This window comes from Lissotriton vulgaris, chromosome 2_1, assembly GCF_964263255.1.
Source record: "Lissotriton vulgaris chromosome 2_1, aLisVul1.2, whole genome shotgun sequence".
Lineage (NCBI taxonomy): Eukaryota > Metazoa > Chordata > Amphibia > Caudata > Salamandridae > Lissotriton > Lissotriton vulgaris.
This window is the reverse complement of record NC_141687.1, coordinates 927,360,222-927,377,880: the sequence shown is the minus strand read 5'-3', so window position 1 is coordinate 927,377,880 and position 17,659 is coordinate 927,360,222. Positions and strand designations below refer to the sequence as shown.

The window sequence follows — 17,659 nt, the reverse complement described above, 5'->3', positions numbered from 1 at the left end:
CCAAGTACCAGGTGCCCATTAGGTAGTGCTAGCAGTATACTGCTGAGGTCAGTAAAAGTTGTGGCTGGTAAGCCTGGTTGTGCATATACCGACAAAGGAAATGGTTTGACCCTCCCAAGTGCCAGTGATGCAGACATATCTGCCTTGATCATCCGTCCAAGTGGACGTGTGTGACAGGGGAAATTATCTTTTTTGCATGATGCCTACACCTCTTGAATTGGACGCAAATCCCGCGTGTGTGACCATTGAGTAACCCCATCTATGCATTGCCTTGCATGTGCTACCGACTAAGTGAGTTTCCTGAAGCAGCACAATGTCTGGCACCATTATTTTGACATATTGCAGTACCACACTTAGTTTGATTTTGTCCCCCAGCCCGTTAACATTCCTACTCAAGATTTTGATTTTTGTTACGCTCTAAACCCATTGGTATCTAAGTGGAGTGTGATAGCTTTTGCAATAAATGTGGACTGTACTGTTGAGATGAATCAAAAGATAAATAAAAACAACCCCTCCCAACAACCCCCCACCCTGCTCCCCTGCACTCTGGGCTCCGAACTGCCCATTAATGTCAAATGCAGAGTGCCTGTCGCCCAACAAGTTACTAAAAGAAGATACCGGGGGAAGCCTAAGCGCCTCGTCAACCCCCTTCCCCATTATTGCAAACTTTAGTAGCTTAAAGTCTAATTGAGTCAAAGTACGATTTATCAGTTGCTTCTGTGCGCAAGCTTACATGTCGACGTCCCAGGTGTCACCAGTTCATTAGCAATAGTTACGCTGTGGGATGGACAGGCGACTAGGAATTATGTAGAGTCTTACTGGTTAAGTATGACTGTTTCAGTGATCTCTGGAGCCCCTCTCTGTTGATGTCTTCCACTCGTCCAACCAATCAGATGATGCCTCAGGTAGGTCGAAGAAGCGAGTCTTTCCATCGGCCTCGACTGACGAGCCAGGAAGAGCATGGCGTATTTCAGACCCTTTTCACGCATCCTTCATTTGACATCTAGGAATGAGCGTCGACACATCTACACGCTTGAGTAAGATCAGGAAAAAAAGGTGATTTCTGAGTTGTCTATTTGGATCGGCTGGGAAACCCTGGCAGGATTGTGTCTCTATCCCTATAATTTAACAATCGGGCCAATTACGGGTGGGGGGGGCAGGCCTCAAGCTACCCCCAGGAACCCTGTGAGCTCTTTTAAAGACAAACAAATTATACAGGCTCTTTGGTCACAGTTTCGTCGTGATCAGGTTTTCAATGAATAGGTCAGTGGTGGGACCTTCTGATTTTTCTGGGACAACAAGAATGCGTATGTTGTTGCGCCTCATGCGCCCCTCGTAGTCATCCAGCTTATCTTCTGCAAACTTATGGAATGCCTGGAGCTCCTGTATTTCAGTTTGCCGATGCGAGGTATCTTCCACAATGCTAAATTCAACAGAACAAAAAGGTTTGAATGTCAGTAAAGAATGGGCGCATTGCTAGAAATTCAACGCGCATAAGTATATAGACAAACAATTTTATATTGGTGGTGCAACTGGGTGAGTGGAAAACCTCTAAAAACAATAGTCTAACCAGAATGCCAGATAGACCCTAAACAATTAAAACTGGACCTCGTCCCGAACGGTTGCTCCCCCACGCTGCCTGGCTCCTGCTTGCAATCCTCCTTCCAGTGCCCACAGCTGAAGCGTTTTCAAGCAGCCCTCGTGTGTGGTATCGTAGCTCTTGAGACTTCTTGGCTTCATTAACTCATAGGGCTCTGTGCCTTGATAACTGTAGTGGCGCTTAAAGTAGCAATCAGTCTTCGTGTTAATTAATTGTCATAGCGCTTGTGCTCTGTGCCTTGCTAATTGTGGTGGCGTTTAAAGTAACTATCAGCCTTCGTGTTTAATTGTCATAGCGCTAGTGCTTGGCTCATTTGGGTAGCGCTTGAACATAACTGCATTGGGTAGCGCTTTTTACATATTCCTAGCAGTATTCAGTCCTTTGCGCTTTACCTGCTTTCAGTGCATTCCTTCATAGCTGGCATTGCACTGTGTTGGTTTCGATTCCTATCCCTCCCACCATTTTGTTGTTGTGCTTTCCCCTGCCCCGCCTCCCCGCTACCGCCTCCTAGCTGACCCGCCCACGCTCCGCCCCCTCCACTATCCATTAATGTCTGATGGTCCCACGCGCAGCGTCCACGCGCTACGGCCACGCCGAAGGTGCGCCAAAGGTAAGCCCGTCTACGCCAGTCCGCGCCAGTCCCCCTGGCCCTCGCATTGCCCTGCCCTCCCGCATTACCTACGATGCCACCACCCTCCTAGCCCTTAACCCCGGCCGCTCCCCCAACTGCGTCCAAGCCGCTCCTGGACACACCCATGGACCTTTCTCATGCTACTCCTGTAAATTCAACGGCATCGTCAACAACTCCGCTACGATCACACCACAGATTCCCGACCCCAACCACCTACAATGCATCTTGCTCAACACCCGATCGGTCCACAGGCACGCCATCGACCTATGGAATCTACTAGACACCATCTCTCCGGACGTCGCCTTCCTAACAGAAACATGGATGAACGCATCTTCCGCCCCAGACATCACCATTGCCATCCCAGAAGATTATAAGATCATACGCAAGGACCGTACCGGCCACACAGGAGGAGGAATCGCTATCGTCCATAAGAAATCCATCCACATCTCAACCAGCTCAGACGTCAATCTCGCCAACTCTGAACACCTTCACTTCCAGATCCACATCGACCCCAAAACCACACTCAGAGGCACCCTCCTTTACAGACCTCCAGGACCCCGCGCACAATTTAGTTAGGACATCACGGACTTTATCACTCCACATGCGCTCCCCTCCAAAGATTACATCCTTCTGGGAGACCTCAACTTTCACCTGGAAAAGAACAACGACCATAACTCCACCACCCTTTTGGACAACCTCGCCAACCTCGGACTTAAACAACTGGTCACTTCCCCCACCCACATCGCAGGTCACACACTCGACCCTATCTTCACCTCCAGCAATCAGGTCTCCTTCAGCCACACTACTGCTCTCCTCTGGACTGACCACAGCTGCGTCCACTTTACCTACAACAAGCCCAAACCCAACAACCACCCCCAACCAACTCTGCAAAGAAACTGGAACAAAATCACCATCGACCAGATCTCCTCATCGCTTCTTCTAAACCCCCAGCCCACTCCTCAAACCCCGACCAAGCCACCACCAACCTCACCCTATGGCTATCCAACAGCGCCGACATCCTAGCACCACTGAAAAAACGACAAATCAAACTTGGCAGCAAGAAGGCCTCCTGGTTCAACGATGATCTTAAGAAATCCAAGAAACTCTGCCGCTCCCTAGAGAAGGCCTGGAAAAAAGACCCAACCACCAGCACCAAGGACGCCTTCAAAAACGCCACCCGCATACACCACCAACTGATCCGAAAGGCCAAGAAAACCGCCTTCAAGGACCGACTAGATAGCAACGCCCACAACAGCAAGGAACTTTTCAACATCGTCAAGGAATTCACCAATCCCACGACCAACTCCAACGACATCACCCCCTCTCAAGCCCTCTGCGACTCCCTAGCCTCATTCTTCCACAACAAAATTGCAGACATCCACAACAGCTTCGACAACCAACCCGGAGACCAACCCACCCAACCATCTGCTGGACCTTCACCACCCTCGAACATCCTTAATGACTGGAACCCAATCTCCACTGAGGACACCATCCGCCTGATGAACTCCATCCACTCAGGATCCCCCACAGACCCATGCCCTCACCACATCTTCAACAAAGCAGACTCCATCATAGCACCGCACCTCCGAGACGTCATCAACTGCTCCCTCAACTCCGCCACCTTCCCGGAAAGCTGGAAACACGCTGAACTCAGCGCCCTTCTGAAAAAACCCACAGCGGACCCCACCGAACTCAAAAACTACCGTCCCATCTCGCTCCTTCCATTCCCGGCCAAAGTCATCGAGAAAGCTGTCAACAACCAGCTCGCCGCCTTCCTCGAAGCCAACTATTCCCTCGACTCCTCACAGTCCGGCTTCCGAGCAAAACACAGCATGGAGACCGCCCTCATCGCAGCAACAGACGACATTTGAACTCTACTGGACAATGGAGACACAGTCGCCCTCATCCTCCTCGACCTCTCCGCAGCCTTCAACACAGTCTGCCATAGCACCCTTCTACAGCGCCTCAGAAACATTGGAATCCAAGGAAAAGCACTAGAATGGATCACCTCGTTCCTCACCGGAAGAACCCAGAGAGTCCGCCTTCCACCATTCAAGTCAGAGGCCACTGAAGTCATCTGCGGCGTGCCACAAGGATCTTCACTCAGCCCCACCCTTTTCAACGTATACATGAGCCCCCTCGCGGCCATCGCACGCCAACACAACCTCAACATCATCTCCTACGCGGATGACACTCAACTGATCCTATCACTCACCAATGACCCCAGCACCGCCAAAACTAACCTACACGAAGGAATGAAAGAAGTAGCCGAATGGATGAAACACAGCCGTCTGAAACTGAATTCAGATAAAACAGAAGTCCTTATCTTAGGTACCTCCCCCTCTGCATGGGACGACTCTTGGTGGCCAGAAGCCCTTGGAAAAGCACCCATCCCGACAGACCATGCACGGAACTTGGGCGTCATCCTGGATTCCTCACTTTCGATGAACAGACAAGTCAACGCCGTCTCTTCATCCTGCTTCAACATTCTTCGCATGCTCAAAAAAACATTTCGTTGGATCCCCACCGAAACTAGGAAAACGGTCACCCACGCCCTGGTCACGAGCCGACTGGACTATGGAAACACCCTTTACGCCGGTACTACCGCTAAACTCCAGAAAAAACTATAACGAATCCAAAACGCCTCAGCCAGGCTCATATTAGACATCCCGCGTAAAGAACATATCTCTGGTCACCTGAAAAACCTCCACTAGCTTCCCGTCAATAAGAGGATCACTTTCCGGCTCCTAACCCACGCACACAAAGCACTCTACGAAATCGGACCGGAATGCCTCAACACACGACTGTCCTTCTACTCCCCCCCCCCCCGCCAGCTACGATCATCCAACCAAGCCCTCGCCACTGTACCTCGCATCAACAAAACCACCATGGGAGGTAGATCCTTCTACCTGGCAGCTAAAACCTGAAACTCACTTCCCACTTACCTTCGCCTTACTCAGAACCACCTAGCATTCAGAAAGCAACTTAAAACGTGGATATTTGACAAATAATTCCCCACCCCTCCTCATGCGCCTTGAGACCCTCTGGGTATGTAGCGCGCTATATAAATTCTTTGACTTGACTTGACCCTATTGCACACACATTCAAAAGGTACAGGCAATAGTAATATCATTGGATAAGAACATAAATTCAAAGGGTAAGGTAGCAAAGTGATGACGGAGTCTTGTATAGACTGAAACCCTCAGTTCTTTATTGTCTTGACATGAAAACAGCAGCCAGCCAACACGTGTTTCTTCGCTCACGGGAATTCAAGACTTGAACGCTACTGTGTATGCACAGGAGGTGTCTCTGCCGGTGATACTTCCGACCCGGTGGGGCCCTTGACCAGTGTGGAAATGAATAGAACAGTAAAGAACGGTCACTCCCAACTAGATTACGTCGGACAGGACAGGTGAGAAATATTGTGTGAAGACCAGGGAGATACCCGAAAGCTTGGAGAATAAAACCACTGTCGAGGTCGTGAGTTTAGTCTGTTTCAATTTATATATCTGATGGGAGAATTCCCAAAGAGCAGCGTAGAAGACGCGAACAAAACAGAAGGACGCGAAGTGCGCGCCAACAAAGGAAACTCCTGGGCTCCGTGTTCCTGGTATCGGATCTTCCACAAGGCTGGTCGAGGTGATTTCCAGTGGTTTGACTTTTTCCCTGCATTTGGTGAGGTCAGCCCTGATCAGCGTAATTTCCGAAGAGAGTGTCCATTCGCTGTTCCATGGAGGTGCGCACTCCAAAAATTGGCTTCTATTAAATTCTTTAGAGTGGGTTTCGGAGTGTCTTGTTCCATCCCTCCCTGTTGTTTGTCTCCAGCCACTCTCCGCTCAGGTAAGTTTGTTTTTAGGCAGGTGTACCGGTCCAGTCTGCTCTGCTGGGTTGGTTTCACACCCTTCATACCAGACATGTTCAGGCTCGTGTTGGCACTCCAGTTCGGTGGCATACAGGATATTTCTTCCACTGAGTTCAGGCCTACTTTGCCAAAGTGCAAGCGTGTATTCACAATTATTCATGGCCTGGGGAGGGGCAACTGGGTTAAAGGCAAACAGACTGTCGCTTTTATTGGTCTCTGTTGGGTTTCACACACTGTCCGTGAGTGCCAGGGGCCCCTCCACTCCAAGGCAGTCTGTTGTAAACTAGGAGCTTGCCAAATATGCCTGAGCGTGTGGGCCATAAGAGCCGGTGCAGCCGTCTATGATTAAGGGACAGTAGCAGTAGCACAAGCGATTGAGTGGAAGGAGGGGGTGGGGGGGGGGGAGCAGTGGGGCCCCCTGCGTCCAGAACAAAGAAAGGGCTGTATTTCGAGAGCGTTGCTCTCCACTCACAATTTCAGGCCTTTCTGGGTCGCGTTGCTGCATGCGTCACCTCCATGCTCCCTTTCCCCCACACCGCGTCTGGACTGTGCCCTAACAGGTTGCCACCGGTGCACAGGGACCGCGGTTTTTTTGGGGGGAGCACGGATGAGTCCGGGCTTTGGCAGTGGAGTTTTGGACAGTGTCAGTGAGCGCTGCTCCGACAGATTTCAATCACCTGAGGTGAGGGAGGGGGCGGGGGGGGTTAAGCTGGCCAGGTAAACTCCCGCAGCCGCGTAATCACTACTCGAGGCCCCAGCTTCCATGATCAGGAGGGCCTCAAATGTCAGTCACCACAACATCGGCCCCTGACGTCTGTTTGACTTCGGGCTATCTGCGTTGAGCACCGCTACTCCTCCGGTGTGTGAATCTGGCACCGGAGACTCAGATTAGTGTGTCGGATTGGCTGTGTGGGGAGGGGGTTATGTAGACACTCTTAGTAGGCGGCCATACTGGATCGCAATGAAGCCACGCCCCTATAAGGTACTTAGCCTGCTTTTTTACAGGCACATTGTGAGTAACTTAGGAGTGATTGAAGTAACTTGTTTGGAAGCAGTCATGACAAGGGCATTTCTCAAATATATACAATACAAAAGGTTATGCTTCTAAACATTGAATCAGTATAGGCTTAGTTTCCTGAAATACTTAAAGCAGTTCCATGCAAAGATAGCATACAGAGAAAAAAAGCAAAGCCAGAGGATACATCAATCATTAATTAAACTCCATTGACAGGGGCAGCAGTTAGAACATTCAGCATATTAGCTTAGACATACTGTCGGGTGGTGGGGAGTGAGCAGGGGTTGGGGAATATTAAACTTGCTTGCACGCTAATGATGTACTTAAAATCAGTCTCTTGAAAAAGGATCTTTCGAGTGGAAAACTGAAAGGTGCCACCTGAACACTACGAAAGTTCCTAGACACAAATGGAAATCGCATTCCAAGGAGAGCGCTTTATTCAACATCACTGTGCAAGTTTGTACCCATCTCACAATATCAGACACCACTTTGTGCCAAGGTCTTCACCCTACATACTACTAATTTTCGGCCTTAAATGAAAGGATAAAAATGGTACTTAATGTGCACAAGTCAGCAGCAACCTTTCAGTTTTCCAAATCATGCCCTTTTGCAGTAGACACTGCATTAACATGGAGTGCCAGGCAGTCCTTTTCAATGACCCTGGTTGTTCTAGATAGGAAGAGTAGCAGGGCTGCTAAAGGGCATCAGAGACAACGGATGAATCATGTACATGTTTCAAAACTGCAATCATTGCCCAAGAACACATAATGCACTGCTAAAATGTAATGTAAATAACCAGGTATTCCACAGTGTATCCAGAGTTCAAATTATCCCTCCAGATAGTGCTTCAGATCGTTGAGACATCGGGTATATATTTCCAATTTTATATTGTGTTGCGATATTGTTTGGATCAGGCCAACCCTAAATGAATGTCGCAAATGAAATTAATCTGATCAGAAAAAAATTCGATTTCTCCATTTTGAGAGAAATTATTAAATGCACCAAACAAAAAAATATTGAGATGTTTCCACACTTCAGTCAGTTGAAATACTGCAGCATGCGGAAGAGCACATGGAAACATCTGCTCAGTCGCTCCTTCAGTCTCGGGAATTTGGACAGCCACAGGTTAAATACTTTGGTCAAAACGTGTCGGAGTTCCTGGGGACCGTAAGCAAATATGTTTGGATAGTAACTATGATGTTTGCCGTACATGGCCATGATGTTTATATACACTTTAAAGGTGTGCGAGGTTGCCATGTTTTTTTCTTCTGCTTTTTTTCCTCACAGAAACTGAGAGTTTGTGGCAAAATGATAGTGTGAGAGCAGGGGAACAACACAAACAACTAGAACCAGGACGCCATATTTCTTGCTAAAATAGAACAGCGACGGATGGATTGGTATTCTGCGTAATTGCATAAAGTTCGCTTCCCATTTTGCATGACAATTGGCACATTTCAAGAATGTTGTACTTGCGTGTTACGGGCAGATGCAGTCATGAGTTAAAACTAAGCAAAGGGTGCCCTTGTGCACAAAATGATTGTGCGTCACCTGCTCGATGGGGGTTGACAGTATGCTCAAAAAAGCTGAACAAGGTATACACTCGTAATATCTGCGAGTTCCCTGCGACGGTTAACAGTGACGAGATAAAACTACTTGAGTATGGGCCAAAGAAAAACAGGAGATGCTGCGAGCTTTGGGAATACCAATAATTGCCTACGCTGAAAGGGTACTCTTGAAAAAATAAAAATAAACGCACCCCTAGTGAAAAGTTTGTAATGAGGAAATTCTTTCATGACAAGTCAAAGGGTTAAAACGCAAAAATGTTATGATTTCTGAAAGTTACTCAAACCTATCTGTTACATTTAGAGGTCTTTTTGCTGTAAAGAACACACCTGGTGCCTACGTGGTGGAGTCATAATCCTCAGATTTGTACTTCGTCGATAGCGCTAAATTAGTCGCAGGGTTCTGTTTCAAGCGGAAAATATTAGGACAGATAGATCATGTTCCATAGGTTATGCAAATGAGCTATACTGAGCAGCAAAACGGGTGAGCGGAGCGAAGCCTGACCAATGCTGGGTGAGGATGTGGGGGGCTCTGCTTGTAGGAAGACAAGCTAATTGGTTTTCCAGGTGTCTTGCTGTAAATAGCTGGGAAGACTGATCTACTAGCAATTACCACCCCTCCACAACCATGATCTGCACTGTGGAGCGGTATTGTGCCAGATAGCATACTTATGTCCTGAAAAAACTTGGTAAAGATCACATAGGGTCGAAACATCGACATTTCTGACCGGGATTGTCTGTTACCCTAAGTAAATTGGAGACAGTAATTAAGGAACAGACACTGCGTTACTGTTCTATAGATGGAAATATGACATCCCTAATGTATACATCATTAATTGTGCACACCATTGCATTGAGCACTATTTTAATTGTATATAATGAACTACAGTCATATTGAGAATAAACATGGAGTATTGATTGGAATGTGGTAGGAAAGCTCTGTATTTGGGATAAAGGAGTTCCAAGGGACAAATTGTTCTGTTTCTTGATTAGTAGCCAAGTTCCGTTTTTGGGCATATGGGGTTGGTTCTGTATATTTTATATCTGGGAGGACCTGGCGCACTTGTGAATCCAGCTGACAGAACACATAGAATTGCCAAGATGCCCACTGGGAAGCTCACCACAGGATGTTCTCACATGGGTCAATTTCTTTGAAGATAAAGAACTCCTAATGAATTTGGCTCAAGAGAGCAACCAGATCTCCTTCAATGGGGGTATAGTACTGCTCCTATAGGACTGGTCTCTTATCACCCTGGCTAAGTGCACTCCTACAAGCCAAACACCGACTTCCTAAGATTCGAAGGGATAAAGTAACAGTGGGCCACCGCTTCAGACTCGTCATCAGTGGGACGGAAGGATCTGGTTCCTCACTTTGCTTAAGGCTACCTGTAAGCTGCTTCTTATTCCCCCTCAGTGTTGCTGGACGAAAGAAAAAAACACCACAACTACTGTGGCAATATAGTATAAAGTTTAATATAAAGCGCAAAGAAGGTCAGTCAGCCCCATGGAACTGGAATCGGAGTTTCAACTTACAATGAGGTGGCCATTTCCTTATGTACATTTTTGTGAGCGTAAATAGGTTAGACACTTGCATGAGCAATCAGGAATTTACTTAAACACAAAAAAGTAATTATTTGTACGAAAACAGCTAATCAAAGGCATGCTATTCATGGGTTATTTGTTATACTTCTACACTACCGCTTGCACTACTGGCTGTCCTTCAATTATCTCTCTGAAACCTAACAATTCTCTACTCCCTACATGTCTACTGTTCTAAAACCTAATCTCCCACCTATACTGTGCCTCTGCACTACTTATATCTACGTTTTCCCAGGGACATGTTCTCACAATGAGGGCTTGTAACTTTCCATTTCTGCTGCGTCTAATTATATTTCTCTAATCTATTGAAGCTCATGTCTACTCCCCCCCCCCCCACCCCCACCACATACTACGGAATATTTGAGCTTCCGATTCTACAAACTTAGGCCTGTACTTTTATACATACATCTGTACACAACTTTCTGCAGATGCTTTCGTTGACACGAGCGGACGGTCTTCATTTTCTCCATTTATTATTACATCCGCCCTTTAATCGATTTTTCCATTATTTCTTCAGCTTCCCTTTTGCTTAGAGTTATTAAGGTGTATACATTACACTCAAAGTCCTGCCTTTTACTGACCAACCTATTGGTAAACATCCATCCTAACCTCTGACCCGCCCTTATACAACATCCAATCACTTTCTTGGAGCGCACAGATTAAGAGCAGTAGCACAAGAACAGGCAACAAGGCCTTAAATAGTCCTGATATCCAGGGTGATACCTAAGTGAACCACACAAAGTCATTAGTTGGGGGCACCTCCCGCCTCGTCTATCTTTTTTTGCAGAGTATGCATAGCTTGTACGGCCTCTATGAGTGTCCCGTTGTTGTAGTCATTGGCTGGGAGATACGTGAAACAGGCAGTCTGAATTTTGCAACATACTCCTGCTTCCATAGCCATCACGGAGTCTAAAACATCTATACTGCATAATCATTACTCTCATTGCTCGCAGTTCTTCCTTGATTGCATTGACTCAGTCTTTGTTGGCATTGATGTCCTTTATTAGCTCCCAATGGGTTATCTGAAGCAAATGTGCAGTTGCTTTTGCTTGAATGGTAGGTTGCTTCCGAAAGAACATGTGTGCATCATAAACAGCCTGTACTCTTGCGGGATGTCTTCCTAGGCTGTAGTATCATAATATTTTGCAGTGGTCTTCCTCCAATGGCGGTGCAACAAGGTTATTGATTTGCTTATGGGATGATCATTCAGTTTGGAGAGATCGTCTCCTGGAATCATCCGGCAGGGAGTGTACTCAGTGACCAAAGAACAGAGTCCTTGCCATCCTGAAGGAAGTCTCATATACAGCCACTCACCTCAACTCCAATAAAATCCATTAGGCTGGAGGTGCCCATTGCATGTCAGTGCTATATATGGTAACATTGCAATTGCTGTTCTTCCCTACAGGGACCGTCCCATTTCCCCGAAACATGAAGAAAAAAGAATGGGTTTCCTACGTGCTCAAAGCTGTAGGAATTTCTACCCAGGCTAATATGGATATATTCTCACCCTACTACCTGACATCTTTGTCTTGTGCGATTATCGGTCTGTTTTCCCTGCCACAGTGATGGGGCCCTGCACCCAAATGTAGCACCAATGAATGTATTCTTAACCCATTACTCGGAAATATTGCCTTTCCTGACAATAGTGGGGCTAAGGTACATCCGAGCAATTCTTGCAGAAAAGCACAAGTTATGATACCCCTACAAATCGCTGTTGTAACATTTTAGCTCTACAATTGTTATCATTGTACCTCATAATCCCCGTCCTATCCATTGCATCTAACTTCACTGCTAGCGTTTTGTAATCGGTTCGGACATTGATTAAATCTGCTAACTGTTAAGTTATGAAGAAACATTGGTTGTTGTGATAAAACAGGTTTATTCAGTAATACAACGCCAATGGCATACAGGGTCCTCCTTCCTTCAGGAAGGACATTACTGCTCTTTTGTCTCGCTTTCCCCCTTTTTGTTTTTCGGTCTGTGGAAATGTCTGTGGCAAGGCGGGATCTAGTCGCATATCTTTCATGTGGATCCATGGTTTCCTGCTATCCACCTTCACCGCAGTAGGTGTGCTCATCACTGAGGAGAGGCTGCTGTACTTGCGATCTTTCCATAGGTGGTTGCAATTCCGAACAGATTTTCTGGCCAATGGGAACTGAACTGGTCTGCTGTGATTTTAACTTGTGTGGTGTCACTGAAATTGATTTGTATTTTAAAAAGAAAAACAGATTGCTTGTTTATTTAGGAACGCCTACCTTAGAACTCCTGTGACCCAGTTGCTGCACGCAGCGGAGCCAGCGCTGACGTTGCACGCTGGGCACAACCTCCCCCCTCGCGCCCTCCCGCAACGAGCGAAGGCCACGCCCCCTTTTAGGCCACGCCTCCTCTATCCTCAGTCGGTAACTAGAATTCATGTGCATCTTTCGGTCGCGCAGCGGGCGCGCAGTTTGCGCGCCAAAGGCGCGCCTAAGGCAAGCCCGTCTGCGCCCGTCCGCGGCCGGGCGCGGTCCAGGGCCATAACCCCTGTCCGTTCCCCCAATGACCCCATAACTTACAGTACACAGGCCCTATGGAACCTATGCCCGACAATAAATGAATGCTGCGTGCACAAAATGGAGGTTATCTCCTCTAGTAAATGCCGACACTGCCCATTTCAAACGTGCATACAGATAGACGACAAAAAACAGACTAAGAGCCTCAGAGGAGGTCTGCTAAACTGTCGATCCCTCCCAAAACACGCCTTGCAAATTTGGAATATGCTCCTTGAAGAGGGCCTTGACATACTCTTTTTGACAGACATGGCTAGGGTCAGATTCCGACCCTGAAATCATTGAATCTCTTCCACCCGAATATAGTATAACCAGGGTAGATCGACCGGTAGGCCGAGGAGGTGGTATCGCTGTGATCAGCAAAGCCCCCCTGGTGTGTTCTCTTGAACCTCTTGGAATAGATAGCTGCGAAGCCGGCAAATTTGCACTGAAACTTGGACCTCAGGACTACATCTCGGGTGTCCTCTATAGACCCCCTGGGAAATTTTAGACCAAGTTTACTAGAACACCTCACCCACTTAGCACTGAGACATAGGAAAGTTCTCCTCATGGGGGATCTAAATATCCATTTCGAGAAGACCCAGCTAAAGGAGGTCACTGACTTCAAGCAGGAATTATCAAATACGAACATGGCTCTAAAAAACCTAACTCCCACTCATATCCATGGCCATCTACTGGATCCGGTGTTCGCCAACTGGGAAGGCATTACTACTAACACTCCTAACCCACTACCCTGGACTGACCATTTTTTAGTCCCTTTTGTGATTAACACGGCATATTAGTCTGCCCCCCTTCTGAGTGGCAATAATAGCTACCCTCATCGCAGATGGAAAAAATTCTCACAACCCATCTTTAACGAGATGCTAAGTCTAGGTGGGATGCCGGGAGGCACAGATAGTGACAGCGCCAACCAAAATTTAGATACCCGAATTCTTGATGCCTTGAATAGGGTAGCTCCTCTATCCATGGCAAAAAAAGGTAATAGAGTCAGGAAAACGGCACCTTGGTACAATAATAACCTGCAATCGATCAGATCGGAGTGCAAAAAGCTTGAAAGACTCTGGCGCAAGGACAGGAAGGATCTAACTAAGTTTCAATACAAAACAGCCCAGAGAAGATATCAAAAACAGGTCAGAGCTACTAAAGCAGCCTTCTACGGAAAAAGAATTAGTGAGGCAGAATGCACATCCAGGGAACTCTTTAAAATTTACAAAGAAATCTCAGCTGTCTCGCTTTCCAACTCTCCAGAAACTGATTCCGTGATGGAATGTAACAAGGTGGCAGCATATTTTGCCAACAAAGTCAAGAAGATATATAGCTCCTTTTCCACTCATCCTGAGGCTGGAGAAACCTTCATAGAAATGAAGGAACCAGCGATGACCATGTTAAAACCGAAGCTAGAATGCTTTACTGTCCCGCAAAGTAAAGAACTTGTTACCATATGCTCTAGCATAAAATCAGGTTCCCCTCTTGACCCCGCTCCTCCAAGGGTTCTGGCCGCAAGTATAGCCACTTTAGAACCATACATCCGCCATGTCCTTACTACATCTTTCGAATCTCAGACCCTGCCTAGGAAATGGAAAAATGCAATTGTACTACCCATTAGGAAAAAACCCAATGTAAACCATGATGTCCTAGAGAACCTACGACCAATCTCTCTGCTACCCTATACCACCAAAATTGCTGAGAAAATTGCAAATGTGCAACTGATGACATTTGCGGAGCAGAATAATCTTTTACACCCCTCCCAATCGGGCTTCCGGAAAGGCTTCTCTACTGAGACGGCCTTATTAAGAGCCACCGAAACTCTCCGTCAAGGAGCGGACGCTGGACTAACCATGGCACTGGTCATGCTAGATCTAAGCGCAGCGTTCGACACTGTAGCACACATCACCTTGCTACAGTGTCTGAACAGAGGAGGTGTGACCTATAGAGCACTCGTTGGCTGAAATGGTTTCTAACAGGCAGAAGCTTTCAGGTTCAACGGGGCTCATTTCGGTCTGAGGAGTGGGTATTGGAACAGGGAGTACCACAGGGCTCTGCTCTAAGTCCTACCCTTTTTAATCTATACATGGCACCCCTGGCGGAGCTGGTTCAATCGTTCAGCGTAGAGATCGTATCCTACGCCGACGATACTCAGCTCCTACTCACCCTCACTCAAACTCCGGCTGCTGAGGCTAACAATTTCAGAGCCTGTATGCAAGCACTGGCCACTTGGATGGATACGCACTGCCTTAAATTGAACGGATCCAAGACGGAAGTCTTGGTGGTAGGCGGTGATCAAAGACACTGGACATGCGATTGGTGGCCAAACTGCCTAGGCGGCATGCCAACACCATGCACTGAAGCAAAAAACTTAGGGATATGGATGGATCCCACACTATGAGACACACATCAACCCTCTAGTAGGCAAATGCTTTGAAGTCCTAAAAACTCTCAATAAAACCTTAGATCTCCTTCCTTTAGAGGCCAGGCGCACTACGACCCAGGCACTAATCACTTCACGCCTCGATTACGGGAATGTCCTGCTCTTGGGAGCTTCTAGTAAAAGCATAGGACGACTGCAGGTACTGCAAAATGCTGCAGCTCACCTAGTGCTTGGAGTCCCACGAAGGGCTAACTCTAAAGCCACCCTGGATGCCCTCCACTGGCTCCCAGTGAAAAAAAGAATAAAATACAAAGCACTCCTCATATGCCATCAGATTATCTGGAACAAAGCCCCGGATATCGGTCAGGTCTGGTTACCAGATACGAACCACGCAGATCACTAAGATCTAGCGATACGGGCACCCTTGTGACCCACCGCTACAGGAGAGAACAAATGGGAGGCCGGTCCTTCAGAGTGACGGCAGCCACAGCATGGAACAAACTTCCAATACATCTCCGCCTAGAGCCTTCAGAAAATATTTTCCGACGAAAACTCAAAACTTTTCTTTTTTCCTTATAGCCCACCACTGCCCTTTTTTGCCTCGCTCTGTCCACTCCCCCCCTTATGAGTTTATGCCTCTCTTTTTTAGAACGGGGACATGCCGAGATGGCGTATTTTTCCATGCGCTCTACAAATGTCATTATTATTATAGAGGCGGTCTTTCTATTCGCAATACCCGTTTATAGAAGAAATTAAAAGATGAAATTAACACAACCAAATAACTAATTCCATCCCCTAAAACGTCAGGGAATCTATCTTTTAGGCTTACTATTGTTAAAGGGGTAGGCATGGAACAACCTGTCACTATTTGATGTGGTGCTAACTGGTGATCTCTTCCTGGCTGATTTCTGAGGGTGTACAAAGCCAATGGTAGGCAGTACAGACATTTTTTTTTCAGAGTAACATACAATTTGCTTATATTATTCTCGAGGAGGCAGTTCAGGAGCTCCACTATTCAATTACTTTGGGGGTGATAAACATATGTCAGTTTATGTTTTATTCCCAAGGCAGTAAAAATGCGTTGAAAGATTGTATTGACAAAATGGGGTCAATTATCCGAGAGAATCACTTTGGCAGGGCCCTTTCTTGGTATCACCTCTAATCAGGAAATTGGCTGCTGCTTTAGCAACATTATGTACACAGGGTCCTACCTAAATGCATTGAGAGAATGGACAAACACCTATATCCTTTAATTGTTACATCTCTCAATCATGTTGATAAAATCCAAGTGCAGATTTTTAAAACAACCTGTTGGGCATAGTATTGTTGATTTGATTACCTTTAAGGTCAGCTTAGGACCATACTGTTGACATATGGCGCGTTCTGCCATATACATAGAGATCATTTCAGATAGTTGTGGAATAAACCAAGCTGCCTGTAACATCACAAGAAGACGCTGTTTTGTGCTGAGTGCTGGGAAGTGTAGTTGCTCTAGAGCGGTGTACAACAGAGCATAAGGCATTACTGGCTTGGCTCTACTTTGCCTGTGAATTAAATCAGTTGGAGACTGAATGCAACCTAAGGCTTGTTCTTGCAATTCACACAAATGTAATTTTGCTGTCTCTGTATAAGGGTTGGTTATTCTAGAGCGTCTTTTTGCCACCTTGTCATCATACCCAATGTGGGTTCATCACATTGATTATAATCTGGGGACGCTTTTGCTGCTTCTTTTGCTGCCCAATCTGCCAGAGCATTTTCCCTAGGGATAAGGGCTTATTGATTGGTGTGTGCTGCATAATTGATCACTGCTACTTCAGATGGAAGTGTAAAAGCTTTTATTAATTGTGGCAATAAATCTTTTTGCATCACAGGGGATATATCAGATTTAAGAAATACTCTCCATTCGGATTTGTGAAAACTAGAATGTATGGTGGTGGTGACGTATGGTGAATATAAATAAATGGTGGCATCTAGTCCTTCGGTTTGCTGCAGTGCTTCAATAATGGCCACTAATCCAGCAACCTGTGCTGAAAAAGGAGATGGTAGCGCCATTTGACTAACAATTTGTAATGTATCAGAACCTATTATTCAGCTCTTACAACTGCTGTTCTTGAATGTCTAATCCCAGTTTACCAATCTATATAAGAGGATCCATCTACAAAGAGCAATATGCTCCTTGGGATGGGGTCTTCTCCTACCTTACTTTCTTCCTCTTGAGGTTCCGTGAATTCTGATTACGATTTTGGTAACAGCGAACCATAAACAGTGAGTTCAGCAAGTATGAGTTCATCATGTTACACCGATGGATTCACTGTGTATTTGAAGATTCCATTCTGAACCATGGGTTCCATTTTGTGCATGGCAGCCATTTTGTAGTTGCCCTCACATAGGCTGATGACTTTAGCTGACTGCTGGATGGCCTGAGTGAACTGACCCTGTTGCCTGAAGCGGACCTTGTTAGACCAGTTCCTTG

General features: G+C 46.6%; 1 protein-coding gene across 1 annotated transcript in view; it reads right to left on the bottom strand.

The window, feature by feature from the left end:
- The window catches only part of LOC147731425 (uncharacterized), a 140,381-nt gene that overhangs the window by 19,262 nt on the left and 103,460 nt on the right, over nt 1-17,659 (bottom strand). The gene's annotated exons all lie outside the window — the stretch shown is intronic.